Raw genomic sequence first — 21,797 nt, forward strand, 5'->3', positions numbered from 1 at the left:
AATTTGGACGTTCAACCATCTCGTTCTTCATCATAGAAAATCTAATAGTTATTAAATCAATCCACATGCTCTCTCACAGAAGTTTTTCGACTACGAATAACTATTAAATGTACATCACTGACTTAGAGATCAGTCACATACATCGGTTCAAAAGCTTATGTTTAGACAGCAGGTCAATAATGGTAAATTTATCACTTCCGCCTGACCGCAAATGTTGTCCTACATTAAATTATCACTTTTGGTTTGCGGAAAATATCATATTTTATTTTTTTTGTAGCTCTGATAATACTCTATACACTGTTTACACCACCAACACTCACAATCACACTGTCTGACGCACGTTTCGATAACCAAGTTATCGTCTTCAGAGACTGAAGATAAACTAAAATCTATTGACTTAACTTACCTGTGTTATACTAAATTTTCCCACCAATAAACTTTCTTCTGCGAAAATTAGTTGGGGAAAAAACTCCTTGGCGGGAATCTTCTCATTCAGACCTTGATTACTAAACTATAGAACGGGCTGTAAGGAATTGGCCCTTTGTCCCTATTTAAGCTACTCTTACATCTAGCAATTTCAATACTTTCAAATGCATCCGACAATTTATTATTGCAAACAATTTTACATTATTAATATTTATGTCATGATTGTGTCTGGCAGCGTGATTGGCAATACCTGATTCACAAGTCCGTCTATATTTCGAATGAGCTATGTGCTCTTTAAACCGGACAATAACAGATCCCTTAGTCTGCCCAATATATTTTCGGTCACAATCACCACAGCTAATTTTATATATACCACTCTTTTCTAAATTTGGTAATTTATACTTAGAATTGCCCAATAATTGTTTTAATGTATTGTTGGATTTATAAACCAATTTAAAACCTGCTCTGCTAAATATTTCTTCCAATCTTTTTGTATAAAGAGGATTGAAAAGTATCAGTGCAAATTTTTCTTGTTTTTCATTTTGGGTTTTAAAAAAAGTAGTTTCACATAGAGATTTCTTAAACCTAGTACGATTGATTATCCTATTTACAATTCTCTTATCATAACCATTGAGTACAGCTACATCCTTAATGAAGGTCTTCTCCTTATTGTATCTCTCGATGGTAAGTGGAAAGTGGATTAACTGATTTACCAGGAAATGGATACCGGCCATCTTATGTTGGATACAATGGAATGCATCAAATTCTCGTCTACTACAATACCTAATTACTAAAGTAAATAGGGACAAACGGCCAATTTCTTACAAATCACTCTATAGTTTAGTAGTCACGAAATGAATGAGAAGATTCCCGCCCAGGAGGTTTTTCCCGCTGGAATTAATTTCGCTGGAGGAGGTTTATTCGTGGGACAATTTAGTAGTAGTAGTAATAAAACAAGTAAGTCAAGTCATTAGATTTTAGTTTACGCTTAGTCACGCCAATGGTTCCAGAAATTCCAATTTAACTTTGACAATATTACCTCTAACATAATAAAACGACCGTGGTCGAATAGATACAGACATCGTTTTTTGGTAAATTAGGACATCTTAGATGGCAATTAACCCTCTCTACTTTAATCAGACGTGCTCGGGTATTTCAGATGATTGATTTTCTTTATAAATCCGATGGGTTCCCTTGGGCTTATACCCCCATAATGACAGCTCATACTGGCTGTATATATATGGATATTACAAAATTTGAAACGTGTTCCCCGATCATCTCATGAAGAATTCATGTTAAACTTTGTATGGGTGCAGTTGCTCTTTCCTTTACTATTATAAGCGACTATCATTTGTTTTGAGCAAATTTCTGTGATAGTTGCGTGACGGTTGTCTTCCAATGACATCAAAATATTTAACTTTGCATCGTTGTTTTTTTTTTTGATCTTTCAAATTTTAGAGCATCCCTCGCGCTTTCTGTTTCATCTAATTTTGCAACAATCTTGCAGACTGTGTTTCGTTAAATAAAACGCCTAACCATCATTAGAATTTCTACCCTTTCTCTTTTGGTCGAAGGAGTCTATGACATATTTTTGCATTTTGTTCGATGTACGTTTTATATGTTGATGCATGATTGTATTATAAGTTATTCAGATGATACTATATTTTTAGAAATATCCAATAATGGAATAAGCCATTTTTCAAATTCTTATTAGTATATTGTATTCATTGGAATGAATGAAATGATATAGAAAATGTACTAGGTATGATATATGTTTACTGGATGTACACAACATAATAGAAACGAAATTCTACCGTAATATTACTAGTATAATGTATTTGAATATTCAGACCATGTCATAGCAATGAGTATTTGTCGTGAATAATGTGCCTGTTGAATCAAGTATGCAAACGCAGCTTATGAAAAAATTTCACATGAAGGATTTTATCGACATTGTCACGATTTAAATGCAATCTTCCTATGCAAATATTTACAAAAAAGAAAATTTTATCTTTAAATAAAAATAAAATAGAAATATTAGGAAAAATAAATATTGCTCTTCTGTGTATACATAAGTTTCAAGAATATTTCAGTATTGATAAAATAAATGGAATTTACTTGGAAATGTTGGGAAACGATAACAGCTGCGGATCTAGGTGGGACAGGACAAGGTACTGGCCTTGGGTGTCTATTTCAAAAGATGGTAAAGTCCTTGTTGATATCCACGACTGACATTCAATTTATTTTTACTAGATTTTTAGTTCTTCCAGTTCAACCAAACGTAAAATGAATACCCTGTTTCTTATTAATAAATCTGTCACAGCTCATCGACAGCACCAAACTAACCTTACTAAATTATAACAAACTGAAAATGAATTCAGGCAGCTACATTATAGTTGCATAAAACAGTCAAATTAAGCACTAGTTCTGAAGGTATCATTATTATTAGTGTGTACTATAAACTAAAAAAATGCGTATTGCTTTTTTGGATTTATTGGTATTTATTTCACTGTATGTGTGTTTTTATGAAACAATTTTTTTGCTGGGGAAAAAAAGAATAAATATTTCACTGGCAGAAGCACTAAGTATTTGTGAAACTACGACAGTCATCATCCCAAAATTAGAATTGTACCTACGTCAAAAAGAATTTTGTGTCGAAGCTCTAGTCCCACAAGCACGAGGAAATGGAATGCAAATCTGTTAGATTTAGAAAACGAAATTTGGCCTGGATTAGATTTCGTTAGATATCATAGGTGAGCTAAATTTTTTAATTTGGCTTGATAATTTAAATACAAGAATGATTCGTATAGCAGTAAGGTTATTAGTAGGAAGTAAGGAATTAGTTTAGAGCTACTTTAAGATATCAGGATAATGTATGCAACTATATAGTGGAAATGAGGAAGTGGATTCTTCTAAATGAGACAGTAGATAAAACATAGTTAAATCCATATTAAATTACATCAATGAATGATTTCGATTTTCCATGGGATCATTCTAAAGCTCTAGTCTTTCACAATGATTAAAATGTTTTTTTTATTATTGTTCAAGGTAAGAAATTGAAAGAAAGATGGAACTATTTTGGAAATTATATTTCAATCAATTTTTCATGTATTCAGTGATATCTTGCATGTTTTTGATTACAAGGTCGTTGTCGTAAATATAACAAATATGAAAATATATATAAATAAGTTGCATATTACAAAAAAAGAAATCTCAATTTACGAATTACAAAAAGGTTCAAACAAAAAAAATGTAGAAGGAATAATAAACTTTCTAAAATGAAATGAAAATTATCCTTATAGGAAATATCTATTCAAAGTTTTATTTTGATCTTGAATGAATTGGATAGAAAAAAGAAACAACGAAAGCTGTGGCATTGTTCTCGAACTAAATTTTCATTGGTACAGTTCGTTGAAAGAAGTAATCCTTATAAATTTTATTGACAGTGTATATCTGTGGATAAGAATCTTGGCATCTTCTTTATTGTTTTCTAAGAAACGTAATGTATTTATGACGGTACTTCGCAAAACTACTCTCGAGTGGGTGAAATTGATCAGAACAATCATATTTCGAAAATCGTTTGTTCTAGAACTTTGCTTAGTAAAAATGAAAATAGAACATTTCATGGAATTTATGTGTGCTACAATTTTTATTGCGTAATTACGAAAGAAAGACGTTTTCCGTTCCATCCAAAAAATATATTGATCTGTATGTTAATTTTATGAACAATTAGGTGAATTTTTTTTATTAAAATGTATGGAGTGTGTGACTTATTAAAATCTCATTATATCTACCTAGATTCACTGAATGACTCCATGTATCATAGAAAATACTGCAAGTAATGGTCATGTTGCGGTAAGTTTTGATATTTTGAATCAATTGTCTGTAACTCCAGTTACTTCCTATGTAATATTTATTAACATAATTGAAGATCACAGAAATCAAGGTTTATCACTTCTTAATGTCCTCTTCTGACTTTTTAGCTTACCAGTCAAGTATTACTTTTATAGCCAATCCATTTCTCTCTACAAGATTCTCTTAGATTCTTCAAACATATCAAAATATTGGATTACTACGAAATTTTTTAGAAAAATTCAGATAAAATAAAGTATCTATTTGTACCATTGTAATATACATAATATGGATAAATAGGGAGCAGAAAACAGTTTCAAATCTTGATTGATTATTATTTTTGACAAACAATCTAAGAAACCAAGAAAAATTTGCGTAAATATTATCCTAGTGCTACTTCCTACTACTACTACTTATTCACGTCACTTACTTAATTTTGTAATTCTCATTTTCAAACCGGCTACTAAATATTGAACAAAAATTAAGATTAGGAATTTGTTTGCTCTTATTAATTAAATTTTTATAAGATACAGCCATAATGCAATGGAAAAAGACTTGCATAATATCAAGCGACGTGCAATATTCATCTATGCAATATTTTTACCATGAAATTGCATGCAATTTCTTGCACGTTGTCTTGCACCATGTCAAACGGCCTTAAGAATTTTACTCCCAATATTTCGAATTCTGTCATTTCTTGTGATTTGTAGACAACGTCTCACAAAAGTCTATTCAGCGTGCTTATTCTGTTTCCAACTTTTGTTGTCAATGCCTTTACCAACTTGTTAATAAATATCGTACTATGTTTAATTTGTTTCTATGTTCAATATGTATAGTTTCTCTTCAATATTTTCAAAATAATAATAGTAAAAATAATAATAATAAAGCAATTGTTTGGGTCAGTTTTACAATTAACGCCATACCAATTTGTCAGTCTGCAGCTAGTTCACAAACTCACAGGATATTATACGGGCAGACGTTGGGAATTTTCATGAGGTATTGTGATAAAAATCCAATTATACTCAACAAACTGTTTATACTACCACTACACCAACACTCACAAATACACTGTCTGACGAGCTATTCGATAACCAAGTTATTGTCTTCTGGGACTAGCTTGGTCAATAAAACGCGCGTCAGACAGTAATTTGTGAGAGCTTGTGTGTTGGTGGTGTGAACAGTGTGTTCAGTTTTTTCAAATAAAGCAATGTTTTGTTTAAGTCGTACAATAAATTGACACAATTGTCGCTACTGTGCAGAGAAAAATCGCCACTAGATTGGGTAGAATTGGTCTTTATTTCATTCACGGGAATTTCACAGCTGAGCGATATTTGGAACAGCTTCGTATGTCAGTGCTTCCGGACCTAATTGTGTCGACTGTAGATTCGAATAGGTAGTAGGGAAAACTTGGAACGCAGAATTTGTTTCCACTTTATTATGATCTTAATAATTGAAGGTTTCTGGATAACAAATTTGAAAGAAGGTGGATCAATGGAGTGGCCACCAAGGTCACATGATCTTACTCCCTTTTGATTTTTTGGTCTGGCATTCAAAGATTCGGGTCTCTATTAACCCAACATACAAAAACATACAAATTAAGGGACTTAATGGAACCAATTAAGCAAGAAATGACTCTTATAATTCGAAAGATGATCGAAAACCTTCGCCATATCAGCTAGTGAATGGGACACAATTTGAACAGTTCCCGTAAGAAATAGCTTTCTTCCAATATTCAGGTAATTTAAACGTTATTATTAAAATCAAGTTTCTTTCGATTTTATTAATTTTCTCGTTTTTCTTTGAGACCCCTACTTCTGATAATGAAAATTGTAAAATAAAATATTGATGACGTCTTCAATTTGACAAATTCGACGTTTCATTTTTTTCACTTATCTATGTGACAAGAAATAAGTAAAGCACATTTTTTATATTATTCATTTATAGAAGAAAATCAGGAACATTCTAAGTCTTGCTTATATTAATATTTATATTGACATTGGATCAATTGTTAATATTGAACGGGAACAATTTATTTGAAATGTGTTTTTTGTTTAAAGACTTGGCTGAAGACTTCATGCTCTATTCTCAGAATATGAAGGTGAATTATCCAAATCATGTTGATTGTTTTCATAAGAGAAATTTTGTATGGTGTTGGCAATTTTAATTTTGTTTATAAATGTATTGTTTATAGCTATCGACATTGGTAGACTCTTTAAAAATATGTAATATGTCTACCATTATCAGCAAATCACGTCGCTAAAGCTCGACAAAGGCAATGACCTGTGTAATTTTTAGAATTTGGTAGCTCCAAAGATTCTGTAATCTTCAGCCCCATATTCCCAAAACTGTGGAATACCAACAGGATAAATCTAACATTTTACTTTTTAATAATTTATTAATAATCTTATGTGTCGAGCATGGGATGCCAAATTTTGCCTGTATAATATCAAATTTTCTTGCCAATCACGACAAATGTTCTTTCAATGTGTGTTTTCTAATCTGGTATTTTTATCTTCCTTGTCCTTGTTAACCTCGTTAACCTAATAAGATGGTAGTTGCATTTTTTAAAGTATTTATTTTTTTGTCTATTTCATAACTCCTTGACATGAAATAATGTCAAAGAGTAAAATATTTAATTGAAAGCAGAAAAATAATATCTAAATATTTAATTCAGTGACGTCATAGGTTTAATAAAAACATTGAGCATTATCTGCTTGATAGTCACGAGATTATCGTTGCCGGCAACTTAGCATGTGCTGTTATAATACAGTTTTTATTTATTAGTTGCGTATGAAATAAACATTTTTCTATATACTCGTATAAGAATAACGTGAATGAACCTTTTATAGGTTCTTACATTATTACATAATCACGTTAAAAAATTAGTAGCATAATAAACTCAATTACTATAAAATATTACAATAAGTTAAATTTCAATCTTACTTACCTGTAAATTATCCTGGCAGTAAAAATAATTTCATCTCGCAGGATCGTCAAATCGACCAACACTTTCAAACCACTTTTATTGTAGTACATTCGAATTTCTTGGCATCATAAAAGAAACTTTATCAGGTGTTTTAGTCGTGTTATTTTTATATCCCGGCACAAAACATGATTATGTACCATTTTTCAGATTAATCAAAGTTTAATAATAACGTTTATTTTAGAATAACACAGAGAATTATTGTGGTATTCACTTTGTATCATATGTTCAGTGTTTATTTTATACCTATAACGTATCGCAATATGGCCGCTTTACTGAAATGTTTGAACTACCTAAAAAGAAATTGAATTTGCAATAATTTTTTTCTCTATAAATATTGATCAATGAAAAAATATATAATAAAAGTTGTATATAAATTATCCAAAACTATTTTATTCTCAAATCATGCAAGTACCCTATTGTTGCTACTAAATGTAAAAACAAATTATGTTCAAACACGCAATTCTAATATTCTATTAATTTATCTTCAGCAATAGGTACGTTTCTTTATCGGATTCCTTAATAAATTTGTCTATTTGTTTTATGTTGCAGACTTCTGATTTCTTTGCTTTCTATATATATAAATAAATAACCTTCGGAAACGTGGTTATGTTTAGAACATCTTTAGCTAAAATGCTATTTTTTGGCATCGAGTAGATGCTCAACAGAGTAGAAGGCTTAACGACTTCTGATTGTATGAAATAAGTCAAAATTACATCCTCCGTCGCTTCATTGCTGCTTTCCATCATTTATTGGAATAATCGCACACAAAAAGTATTCAAACTTCTGAAAAGAAAAAACTAAATTATTAAGATATCAAATTAGTAAGTCGATACCATAATGATGATGAACAGCATTCTTATAATATCTACCAAGCTTTCCATAATAATGTTATTATTATGGTTATTAAGTATATAAAATGAAAACGTTTTTCTTTTTCCGACCTAGTACTTAAAGCTCCCGGAAAATAGGTACCTTCCGGACGATTACTAAAAAACAATCATTGCACAATTTTTGAAGACATCCTTCCATCAAACCACCATCTTAAATAAATTCAAGTTTTTATTTTTTTCAGAAATCAATGTTTGAAGTAAAACCGTTTGTTTGGTGTATTCATTAGGACCGAAGTACTCAAAACGGTACTCAAGATTTAAGAACTCTTAATTGAGGTACAATGTATTCTATACAAAATGCAAGTGCGGTTATCCTAAAAATGTTGGCTCAATTCATCAATGTTATAAACCATTTCAAATGGAAAAAACTAATGACATGTTTGCTGGATTGTCTTTCTATTTATAATATATTTAAAGTGAATGTACAAAAAGATATTATGTAACGATGCAAAATAAATATGAAGATGTGTTTTCTCAGTTTCATTTAACAAACCAAAATCGGTTGAATGACTGCGATATGAAATATACAATGCGGTCCATATGTATGGAATAAATTCAATTTTAGCGTTATATACTATGTTAACGAAACCTGGAACAGGTCGATTTTTATTCTTAAATTTAAAATTTATTATCCCCTCTAAATTATAAGCCCTCGAAAATTTTAGATAAAGTAGGGGGTCTTGTGGCACATTGTTGCAAATAGAATTTAGTCTTCTACTCAGCATTAAAATTTTTTTCAAATTTGGTTCAATCATAACTAAGAAAATTAAATTTTAATATGTAAAATTGTGATAATGTCTCAATAACAAAACTTTACGTACAATGAAGATAGTAATGTCGCATATTATTTAGAATATATTTTTTAATATACTTTACAATTAACTTGAATGTTAAAAATGACCACCATTCACTTCTTGACAATAATCGAAGGGATTTTGGAAATTTCGTACAATATTTTGTATGACCTCAGGGGTTATTTTGTTAATTTTTTCCGTTATCCTAACTTTTAAATCAGCAATATTGTCTTGTTTATTGAAACATCCTTTAGATTTTAAATAACTTCATAAGACGTGTAATCAGTAGGAGTCAAATCGGGGGATCCAACCGGCCATTCGATCTTCCACGTCTTCCAATCCACCTATTGGAAAAAACCTTGTTTAAATAGTTTCTGTACGTGGAAAATGCGCTGGACCTCCGTCTCGTTGGTAGTAAATAGATCGATCTATCTCATTTGGATGATTAACATCAGGAAAAAGTCTCCGTAATGTTGGCACCAAGAAATTAATCAAAAAATCTAGATAAATCTCAACATTAACTGTGACGTCAAAAAAGTAAGGTCCGATAATTTCATTGTTAATTATACCAGCAGCATTCACTTTTGTAGGATATTGAATGTTAGCCATGGGCGTAGCCAACAAGGGGAGCGGGGGACAACTGCCACCCCCCTCGAAAGAAAAAATAAATTGGATAATTTTGTTCTAAAATATACATATTTTTCTGCTCTGGATATATTTTTGTTACCTGTTTTATATATTTTGTTAGTTGTTGTGGTCGTTTGGTTACTTTTATGAACATTTCAAAATCAATTAATAAGCTCTGATAAATAATATTATTCGCGTGTCATGTGTCCTTTCGCTTTAACTTATCTTCATCCTTCAAGCATGCTCAGAATGGCTTCAAAAGATTTCAAAAATATTGCAGAATCTTTCATGGTATTCTATGAGTTGGGTGATGTCTCTGCAAAAATTGAATTTGTGGTACAATATGTGGAAGAGAAAGAATTTAGTAGGAGAAGAATTAAAGGACATTGAATACGCTGCAATTTTGGAGGAAGCTAATGTTTTTTCCCTGCAATAAGACACGTACTGCTAATATTAAGTGCTTTCCCATCCACTACTGCTACTGTTGATAGATCATTTAGTACCCTACGAAGGGTGAAAACATAGCTCAGGAGTACAATGGGTGATGATAGACTCACTGGGTTGGGTTTGATGAGTGTACATCGAAAATTTTTGAAGGAAAATCAGGACTACATAGTAAATAAAGTTTTGGATAAATTTAGTTAGAACCCAAGAAATATTTTATTACTTTAATTGGTTTAATGGTTGTTTCTAAAAAATTACTTAAGTAGATTAATTTTAATCTATAGAGGGCTAAATTGTTTTTCGACGTGTCAAACTTGCATCCATTTATGGCCCAAGAGCACCCCTTGATAAAACTCATATGGAAAGGATTTGCTTACATAAGGTTTTATTGTGTATGTAACCCAAATTATGGATGAAGTAAAGCATATTTTTATATACAGTAATTATTGTTGTTAATTACTTAAAATGGTTAATGATAATATAACGTGGAATTCTCATGTTTTTTCAATGCGTTTTTTTTGTAATCCCAATGTTGATTTATTGTACACCAAAAAGATTTTATTCAGGAAAATGGTTCTATAAAAATAATGAGTGTCTAATATCGCTGCTGAACTTGTTTAATGAAAAACATATGGAACAACAAGTAGACTTATAGACACCAGAAGCTTTAATGGAAACTGTTCAGAATTATATATATATATATATATATATATATATATATATATATATATATATATATATATATATATATATATATATATATATATATATATATATATTGGGGCTAGTTCCTATGATAAAATATCGATTATAATGAACTGCAATGTATAATCCACTTTCGTTTAATATTGAAAAACATGTATCGATAGCGTAACTCACATTTTTTCTATTCTTTAATTATAAAATAACCCTCGTAACATATAAATCTCTTTTTGAGTTTCACGCCTTCTTAATCAACAGTTTCGTATTTAGTTCCTTTATATCAAAGTATTAATAAAACTAGTAAAAGTAGTTGTTAAAACGTTTTGCATGAGATAACTTGTACCATTTTTCAAATAATCCAATTCTGTTAGCATAAGAGAATTAAATACATTTACGAGGCCGACAATATCACCCTAGATTAAATCACAAACCTATTAAAATCCAGCCTCAAGATATATCATTGAACGGAGGAAAAGGCATATGTTGATGCAAAAAACAAAGTATGTTTTGCAACCGTATTTTTATTAATATAACATCTCTCACAGACTTTCTAATACAGTTCCTGGTTGATTGTAACGTTTTCTAACTACAAATATACAAAACTTTTAACCATAATGCTTTTTTGCGAGAATTTATATATAAAAATAAATAATGAAAATATGTCACTCTTTTTTTTATGCGTGTTATAGAGAAAAAGAAAGGGAAAACTACTTTATAGTCAAAAAATTATTACAATTTATAGACAAGAGTTTGTTAAAAAAGTAAAAAACAAATATAAAAATAACTAAATAAAGATAAAACAAATGAAATAAAATTTCAATATACAGAAGGAAACCACAATGAGTAACAAAATTATAGGTAATAGTAATAGGTAATAATCAGTAAATAAGTCCATAGCAAAAATTAAACTAGTCTGCAGCATGCCCGAAATTGAAAATTATTATTATATGCCCTCAAATTATTGCGATATTCGGAAAAAGATTATGTCGATTTGATTTCAATTGGCAAGTGATTGCACATTTCTTTGCATTGTAAAATATTGAGCCCTTAACTAATTCTAAACGTGAAGTAGATAGGTGAAGGTCGTAACGCGGCTATCCAATTAGGAAATTGGAGAAGCGTGCTTACGAATTAGGCAAACGGATTCAAAGATGAAAAAGGAAGGAAGAGTCAGAATTTTTAATCTTTCAAAGAGTTCACTGCACTCAGCCCTTCTGTTTAGTCCGAGTAAATATCTAACAGCTTTCTTTTGTAGTTTGAAGATTCGATCAAATTAATTCGCACCACATGTACCCCAAAAGGGAAAGGCATATCGGAGGGCTTAATATACTGTGGAGGTGGATAAATTCAGTTATTTGGAAACTGATCTCAGAGCAAAATAGGAGGAACTTAATTTTTTAGAAATATATTTTTATATGATAAAACTAGTGTCGTCTGCAAATCGACATATTTTACCACTAATGTCTAAATAGGCGATGTCGTTTATAAGCAGAAGAAACAAAATAGGGCCAAGTATTGAGCCATGGGGCACTCCACATTCTATTGGCTTGCGAAAAGACATCGTTGAATTAACCCTTGTATTAACCCTTCTGTTCGTAACGTATGACTTAAACCATGCGAGTGGTTTTAACAAAAGCCTTCGAAAAATCAAAAAAAGTTGTTGCAGCGGAGTAATGGCTGTTTAGGCTAGAGTAGAAATTATTGAGAAGAGAGAACATAGCATCATTTGGGCATTTGTTACTTCAAAACCAAAATTGATTTGTAGTGAGTATTTTATATTTAAACAGAAATGACCAGTGTTTCTATGATCTTTGATAACGTGGAAAAGACTGCAATTGGGCGATAATTCGATGCTTGATTTTTATATATTCCTTCAGGTATAATTATAGCCGTCTTAAGGCTATTGGGAAAAGTGGTAAGGTGATTTAATGTGCAATCGGGCATACTCGAAAACATTTTTAATGTAAGTCCATCAGTTCCAGATGAGTATTTATTTTTAATGTCATTAATTGTACTGCGAAGTTCTGCTAAAACTATAGACCTAATGAAGAAACTGTATAAGTTAGCATTAGCATCATTGAGATATGAAAGCGGATCATGAGAATGAGTTATAGAATTTGATAAATTTAGACTAAATTCACAAAGTAATTATTGAAGTTATCAGGTGAAGTAGAGATTATGCTCGTTGGCAAAGCCTTATTTCTTAGTTCATTTACAATGGGCCATGTTTCTTTAGAAACGAGAATTCGCATAGGAGACTCGCCAATTCTCGTAATGTCTCTTTGGCAGCTTCTTTATAGTTTCACATAATTTCCTTAAGTGAGATAAACATCGTATGCTCTTTGCAGATATACGTAAACCTAGTGGACCAGGGTTTATTTTACTTTTTTTTCCCTGAGGGGAAAAGAATTGGATGACAGACTAGTTGGTATTTTTTTGAATCTAAAAAATTCGAGGTCCATATCACCAGAGAGCTTATTCCAGTCAGTTGTTTAACAACGGTGCTTGAATTTTTGAAAACTTTTTTCGTAAAAGATACGGCATAATTTGCTAGAAGCATTTTTAGTATTGGATTTTACCGAAAATTTTGTTAACACTGAGTAACAAGACAGTCGGTGGATTCTGGATCATACGATGACACGACATAGTCTATAGTACTAGAACTGGTTTTAGTTATTCTGGTTGGTGACGTTATATGCATGACCATACCAAAAGAATCAAAAATTGAATGCAGACATTCTTGACCAGCACACATACTTATAAAAATGATGTTAGGATAAATCATTGCATATTTTGATTAAAAATTATATTCATCGGCAGATTAGTACAGAGAGATTCAATAGAATAGATATAGGATGATTGTACTTCTTTCCTAGTTTCCAGTAAAATTCAGAGATAATAGACGTTCTTTAGCCAAAGCTCATTTTATTCATCAAGATAATTTACTTCGCTTTCCTAAACTTTCCTTACTATTTTTTGTTTTTCCTTCAAACTTAAAATGGGCTTCTATTTTAATAATGACTTCCTCATTTAATTGATATTTCTTGATATCTGGAGAAGCAATTCCAATGAATTTGGATGTCGTTTTCACCGAGATTTCTTTTCTTCTACTTATGGAGCAGTTTCTGAGATAGAGTAAATTTCCTTGATTCAAACAATTAAATAAGTATTCGGGATCATATTCTTTTTCAGACAATATAAAACAGCCATCAGGAAAACTCGACTTTGTAAAACTTTGTGGTGATGTCTAATTCAATTAACTGTACGCTCTAAATCAGATCTATTGAAGAGAATAGGCTCCAAAGTTCACAGTTGCGTTGAACTTCGAAGAAAAAATTAAAATATTTTATAAGAGATAACCATTAAGGCCGAGGACTTATTGATTTACAATATAATGAATCTGATTTGTGAGTCATGACATTTACCTATAATTAGAAATTTGATGTAATGACTTTTGTTGAGTCGCGCTTGATAAGAGATAGAAATTATCACTAAAGAATTATGTATTTGTGTTAATGAAATTGACACAATCCTAATGAATTATAATACATTTTTGTGAGTCTAGTACAAATCAAAGTTGAATATAGAAAAACAAATACAATCTCATCAACTCTATTCCAAAAATGAAGCTAGTTAAACAGAGCTTATTTTTTAGTTTCATTAACAATGACAAATTTGAACTACAATCCTTTATAACAACTATATAGCATATAAATTAAAAAATCAGTCCATATAAACCTCTGTAAAAGGCGAAGAACGTTTTATTATTCAATATTCATAACAATCTGATGAAATACGTTGAGATACGCTTGATGATAGACACACTTCCTTAATAATTACTCTTCAGATCACTTATTACCGATACAGCCAATTTATGTAATACTTTTTAAAAGTAATTATTGTAGTTGATTTCAAGAAGTAAAATGAATATTTTAGTTTAAAAGTATAAATTCCAATGTCGTGTTTTTTTTATATTTCTGCAATGGATATTATGAAACATCCAGTGCAATTGCTTCGGAATGAAGGACTATCAAACAGTATGAACGATGATCTAGTTTCACATAATATGTATTTAACGAGTGAACCATACTCATAGGTGTGGTAAAAACATATTAGAGCTCATTATACAAATTACAACATGCTACAAAATCATAAATTTTCTGACAACAAATATTCTCATTATATTCCGTTCTTGAACTGAGCAAAGAGATTTTATTTCAAGTAGTTCAATTTGTGAAGAGTGTATTCATTTTGATTAAAAGTTAGACTAATTATGAGGTCGATAAATCATTATTCTAGTGAATTTGTGGAGTTGGAGAAAATCCATTCATAACTCAATAACTTATTATAATTCCTCCCAAATAATCACTAGACGCGAAAGCCTAGTAATACAAATGTATCATTAGAACCAACAAATTAGTACATTCACAAGCTTATCTTATCTGTTAAGTGGTTTTGATGTCTGCAAAGGTGATTTGGTAGAATCCAGTAGAATTCAGTTTTTAAAAATTTATAACATTGGATTCTAAAATGAGTGACATTTATTGCAAATATTTTTCCACTGAACCAAAATGTCCAGAGTGAGTAGTTTATGAAGTTTCCTCGCTAGGTGACTTTGAGAGAGGTTGATTGTTTTGATAGGTGAAACTGGTTTATCGAGAAGTTAAATTCCCATTAAGACCAACAAATTTTTGTACAATATACTGTGTGCGCTAATAAAAGTCGAAGTCTAGGGCTCTGGATGTGGTTAAGTAACCACAGAACGGCAAACTCATCGATTGGAGATTTTGGCTTTTAAAGTCCAATTCAGCAGTACCAAGGAGATTAAAATAAGTTTAAAGAATATGGAAATTTGATTGAAATATCGAATGATAAGAAATTTTGTTTCTTTTTCTTATGGTCCTCACAGCTGAATATCTTTGTAGCCATCTGCTGCTATAATAAAATAAAACCCAGTGACGAATTCCGTTTTTATACTATAGATGTTATAGCATGACCTGTATAAGATATGATTGATCGCAGGATGTTGATTTAGCAGCAGCTTTACCAGCAATCATTAATAACGCTTTCTCTTGAGATATACACCTATGAAAATTTCTCATAAATGGTTTATTAAAAATCCTTGAAAATAGCTCTTAGATACTTGTACACTCGGAGTGTTATTGCGGCCAATGTTCCGCAATCAAAAAATGGAAAACTCTGTAATTATTTAATTGGAAAAATTGTTTGAAAACTCTTCGGAATCCTTTTACATTAACTAGTGGAGATCCAAGTAGAGTCTACACTTTAAAAGATCAAAAAGATCTTTTTGTTTTCTTTTCACTTTATTAGTTTCCCCAAGTGAGTATGTTAGAGGTTGTTAATTACTTAAAACCATCCTTTTCAAGAAATTGAAAAACAAAAAGCAAAATAATTGTAGAATTCCATATAAAAATGAGTCGTAGGTAGTTTATTTCATACAAGACATTTTAGGGAATTTCTAGAATTTCTTTAAAAAAAATATTTCCCGATATTTTGCCTTTAAAAACCTATGAAATTGATAAGAAGTGAGAGATCGAGTAGCTTTTTATTTATAAAAGTAGAATAAGAGATGCACCTTATTATGTATTATTGAATATACTTTTTTGCTGAAGTATAATTTGAAAAAAATATTTATATTATGGCGAAATAAATTAGTTTTTGGATTACTTTCTTGGTAATATTCGAAGATATATTTCTTGGATATTTTGTAGTATAATTTTCAAGGGTTTTAGATACTATTTCATTCATTGAAAACAGTGCATCATTAACCGCATTCTGAACGCATAAAAAAGATTGTATCCACAATTTATTGATCATTTCAATATCATATAATTAAATAGGTCTCTGAAGATGTTAACTTGGTTACAGAAACGCTCATCAGGCCGAGTCATTGTTAGTATAAGTGTAGTGGTAGTGTAAACAATGTGTTCAATATGAATATCAAAAACGATACTAGTCATTCTATCTTAATAAAGTTTTTTCGTCCTTTTACATTCAAATGCGTTTCTCTGACATATCCTTCCCCAAAGCTTAATACTTTAACAACCTGAACTCATGTCTTCGCTTCATTTTGTAAGGATTTGAAAAACTACACACTGATTACTGGAATAGTTTATAGTACAGAATATGTTGTCATACGAAGGCTATTTGAGTTGTTTCCAGAAACTTGAAACATCAACTTGATCAAAACTGGAACTAAATCGAATATTTTCGTGCGATGATTTTCTATGGCTTTTGAAGTGGATTACACCAACAGCCGTGTACCGATCAACTCGCTTCGACTTTTGGTGATGAAGCACTATCTCGAGCCAACCTATTTGTTCGCGTTGAATACCGCATAATTTGTAAATCGCTAAAAAAAAGATCGTGTCGATTGGTGCAAAGAAATACTGAAAAAATTCAATCTCGTAGCTTCACGTCTATAAGATCGTGGTAGACGACGAATTATTATGCATATTAATCCAAAACTAAACAACAATATGGGTCTTTCAACAAAAATTGTTCGTGCACGAAGGACTTCAATACAAATGGTCGTCTGTTTTTGTGGAATAATTGAACATGTCGCCAACGTTCCATTAGAGTAACGTAGATCGGTCAATTCTGAATGGTACACCAGCATTTGTTTGCCAAATTTGTTCGAAAAAATCAGGAAAACCAATCGCAGAAGACGAATCATTCTTCACCACTACTATGCCAGCTCGCAGAAATCAGTTCAAACAAAAACGTTTTTGAACAGTCGAAACATCAAATTGAGGGGTCAACCGCCGTACAGCCCTTGTTTGACACCCAATGATTTCTTCTGTTTTTTGCAGATCAAAAATAAATTGTGAGTTCAACGTTTTTCTACATTTGAAGAAGTGGTTGATGCGTTCAAATCACATGTTTTGGAGATACCTCAATCGGAATGGAAAAAATGTTTCGACAATTGGTTAAAACGTATGCAAAAATGTATTGATCTTAATGGAGAATATTTGGAAAAACAATAAAGCCATATCCAATTATAAATATTTGTCTATCATTTGAATCATTTCACAGGACCAACGAAACAATTAAATTCGTCACGTGGGCACATTAAAACAGAATGGAAATTGCATGAAAAATGTTTAATTATAATGCTTTCACGATAGTTGTACTTTTCTATTCTTAACTAATCATAATCATAATAATTTCTGAAATCACAACATATAAAAACAATGTAAAACGTTAACAAAATAATAACTCATGCAAGGATTTCTTATCACACATTCCGTATACTTGAAATAAATGAAATAAAAAATACATAGATTATGGTCGATGTTTTGACTTACTTGTTTCCGGGTTTTTTTAACAAAAGCATTGTAAAGTTAACAGAAAATATAATAATGTTAGCCTTATTATAAGCAAATCTTCCTCCTAAGTTTTCAGTTTTTCTTAGATTTCTTCTTCTTCAATATTTTCCCTTACGAAATTGCTACGAGATTGCATTTCATGTCCTCCACAGGTCCCTTACATTCCATTGCCCTACTCTCAAGTCTCTATCCATCATCGCATGTTCCCCATTTCATATAATTGCAATGTTTTGTTTTCTTACTCCCTCTTTGTACTCCCATTCGTTGCCACACTGCTGCAGTTGTTATTTTGTCAATTCTTGTGACTTGTAGAAACGTTTTGCATATAATTCTATTCCAGCGTTCTTATTTTGCAACATTTGTTGTGATTGGCCATACTTCTGCCCCATACAAGCTGATATTCTGTATTATGCTTTGAACATTTTTTTCTTGTTATCTTCAATCAATGTTTTCAATGAAGTGCTTTTTTGGCTTTTTCTCTTTATCCTATTTTTGTATCTTGACTCTTACACACCTACCCTCTCTGTGTGTTGTCTTTCTTAACAACTTAAAATTTAGGTTGATATCAATAGTTTCCTTATCTAAATCTGCAACCTGTGGCTTAATAATATTTAGTCCCGATAATTCGTATTCTTCTTTATGCTTCCTCATAATATACATACTCCAAAACTTCTTTTGCCTGTATACAAATGATCATCCTCGAATAGTATTGAATGCAGTAAATTCCCTTGTGCGGTTTCACCCATCCTACCACATTTCTATAGGGCCTGTTTTATATTTATATTAAAAATTGTGGGCGATAGACCGCATCTTTTTTTTACTTCTTTTGTTATGACTAATGATTCCGTTGATTTTTTGCTTATTTTAATTCGTGCTTTTGTATCCTATTTTCATTATAATAATCCATTAAACACCAACATTCATTCTTTACATGGCTTTCCGTAGTTGTTTCCTTCCTCTAATCTCGAAGTCTTAAAAATGTTATATGTATTCTTGGCTTTTCTCTTTTCTTGGATCATACGCTCGATTTTGTATATTATATTATATTAATATGGGTTATATTTTGGTTAAAATGTTCAAGTCATTTAAATATTCAAAAAGAATCTGGATATAACAAGTTTTACGAATGTTTGTTCTACATTGTTCTATTGTTCTATAATTTTAGGCAGTCAGTTATTAGGTGTTTCCCATTGAGTTCACATTTTGGGGGCTCACTTGTAGGAAACTGTGGGCGACCTCAATATGACCTATTCTCAACCTAGTTAATTTAACTTCAGTTTCAATTTCGATGTTTGCTACTCGTTTTGCCTTAGTTTCTACACCTTTGATTTGAATAGTGATTTTATATCGTTGTGCACTACGGTTTGCACTTCACTCGCGATTTCACTAATCACTGCTTGTCGAGCATTGTGGTCAGCTTCTTCGTTTCCTCAGAGGCCAGTATGAGAAGGAACCTAAAGTATTTCCACACAATTATTCATTTGTTGTTATTATGAATTGAGTTAAGAGACCTATTACGAAGGATTTGTGAAATTTTTTTTGTTTTTATGTAAATGAGTGCTTCCAGAATGGCATATAGTTCTCCAGTACAGACGCTGCTTGTATCAGGTAGTGTGCTGTACGCAGTCAATGGTTTTGGATGCATCTGTATATGCGAAGTGAAATTGTGGAAACTTATCAATTCAAATTCTTTCCTGATCAAGGTATTGGGAATTTCTAATTTATTAGATTTGCACAGTGTAGTGTCAGTGGGAGGGATGTTGATCGACCATGGAGGGAGAGTTTTAATTTTGTTGTACAGGAGGTTTGGTTATTGAATTTGAACTTCTGCAAGAATTTGACTGGCATTTGCATGGAATGACTGATCTGTTTTGGCGTTAGTCGAATGTAGAATTGTGTAGCGATTGTGTTGGAGTAAACTGGATTTTGCTGGTTTGTGCTAATGGATAGTGCATATGAAGTGGCAAGGCTCGGAATTTTAGAAGTAAGAAGGAGTTCCCAGGCTTAACAGTGCAGGATTTTTATTGGGCTAGAACGGAATGCATCGGTTGTATGTATGTATGGATTTGGGATCTATTGTGTCACCCTTTCTTGCTGAGATACTGTAGAACCCAGTAATTACAGCTGATCTTCGTCTTCTATTTCGAACGCCCCCAGGTGTAGTGCTCTGGAGGTGGAGGTGAATGCACTTGTTGCTATTATTAGTTTTTTCTTTTGAATGTAAATGCGAAAGTCGTGAAGCAAAATTTTCCTCTTAAAACAGAATTTAATAAAAAGGCTGGTCTGTAAGTCAAAACTTGTTTGTGAAGTAAAAAACACTATATCTATATCTATATATAGACAATTTTTTAAAATTTTGTCTTTCAATTAGATAACTCAAATTAACAATCTGATAGCGCAGAAAGCATATTTGTGGTGATGGGCACCTAATTTTTTTCAGTTTACGTTGTGCATACCTAAAGTAGTAAACAACACACCACCACTGCCTTCAATTTATCATATAAAAATATATCTCTCCAGACTAGTTCACTATTTTGACTTCCAAATGCATAATATTAATGTGAAAGAACATTTTCATTATTATATTAAATTTATAACTATTGATTGATGACTATGTGGCGAATACTGGAATTGTAATTTACTTTGTAAATGGGTAAAATTAGTAAAAAAACTTACACTAATGTGTGAGGCGAACTATAACGGTTTTCGCAAATTCGTACTTTACATTTAAATCGTCGATATTTTCTGTAAGAAAGAAATTTTGCTCTTCAAACTTTTAGCTTTATATCGATACTGTACAGCTAATGATGTTACTTGTGATGTAATTATTATTCAAGAAGAATTGGTGTGTGTGCTGATACTACTATGTTACTTTATTAGGAAATTTCTATTTTTGTATTAAGCCGGAAGTATTAATGCTATAATAATTGAATGAAAAGTATAGAATTACATAAAATGTACTAGATTTCTACTTGTTCATTAAAATCAATATATTCTCCCTCTCATGTGACCATGTGCTCTGAAAGTACCTGTACTAAAATCTGGTATATATACAAACCAAAACTAATTGATCATTTTCATAAATTACGAATTAAACATATGTTGAACCGTAAGGAAATTCATTATATGGGAAGACAAGACCATGTGTTAAACTTTCCTTAGTAATTCTTCACCTATACCAATAACTTATGGTTTCTAAAATTTTTCCTCTTCTTTGCCTCGTTAAGGATATGTAGCACGATTACGGAGACTATATTCAATTTAAAATCACATAAAAATGATCTCACGTTCTGACAAGGTGAAGAAAAATAAGGAAAGTATTTAAATACTTTTTAACCTTAATTTCTGTTGTCGAACAAAATAGTGGAATCTTAACATCATTTGAAAAGAAAAAAATACTCAGTTACTAATTGATACAATTGTAAATCTATCTATATCTATATCTAGACCTTATTCATAAGAAATGTACAATGTGTAATATGGTGTGGTAATATTTCAAAATTGTTAAATAAATAAATAAAAAAAAGAGTATAGAGTTAACTAAAGACTTATAAGGAACTACTATTTATTCCATACTGAATAGGTGATTGGAATTAGTAAGAGGTAACATTACTTACATAAATACCAAATATATGTACAAACAACACCATAGCTCAATTCTCAGCTCAATTCTAACAACGTTGATCATTTTTTTCGACATTAACGGTATCGTGATGACTTAATGGGT

At 31.1% G+C, this 21,797-nt stretch overlaps 1 protein-coding gene across 2 annotated transcripts in view; it reads left to right on the forward strand.

Annotated features, from left to right (window-relative positions):
* Window positions 1-8,623, forward strand: part of LOC130444764 (octopamine receptor beta-2R-like) — a 208,267-nt gene extending 199,644 nt beyond the window's left edge. For both annotated transcript variants that reach the window (XM_056780048.1, XM_056780049.1), the window contains exon 6: window positions 8,337-8,623. The gene's annotated coding sequence lies outside the window, so the exon portion shown is untranslated. The remainder of the gene's footprint in view (window positions 1-8,336) is intronic.
* The last annotated feature ends 13,174 nt before the right edge of the window (window positions 8,624-21,797 follow it).

The sequence above is a fragment of the Diorhabda sublineata genome, chromosome 5, assembly GCF_026230105.1.
Source record: "Diorhabda sublineata isolate icDioSubl1.1 chromosome 5, icDioSubl1.1, whole genome shotgun sequence".
NCBI lineage: Eukaryota > Metazoa > Arthropoda > Insecta > Coleoptera > Chrysomelidae > Diorhabda > Diorhabda sublineata.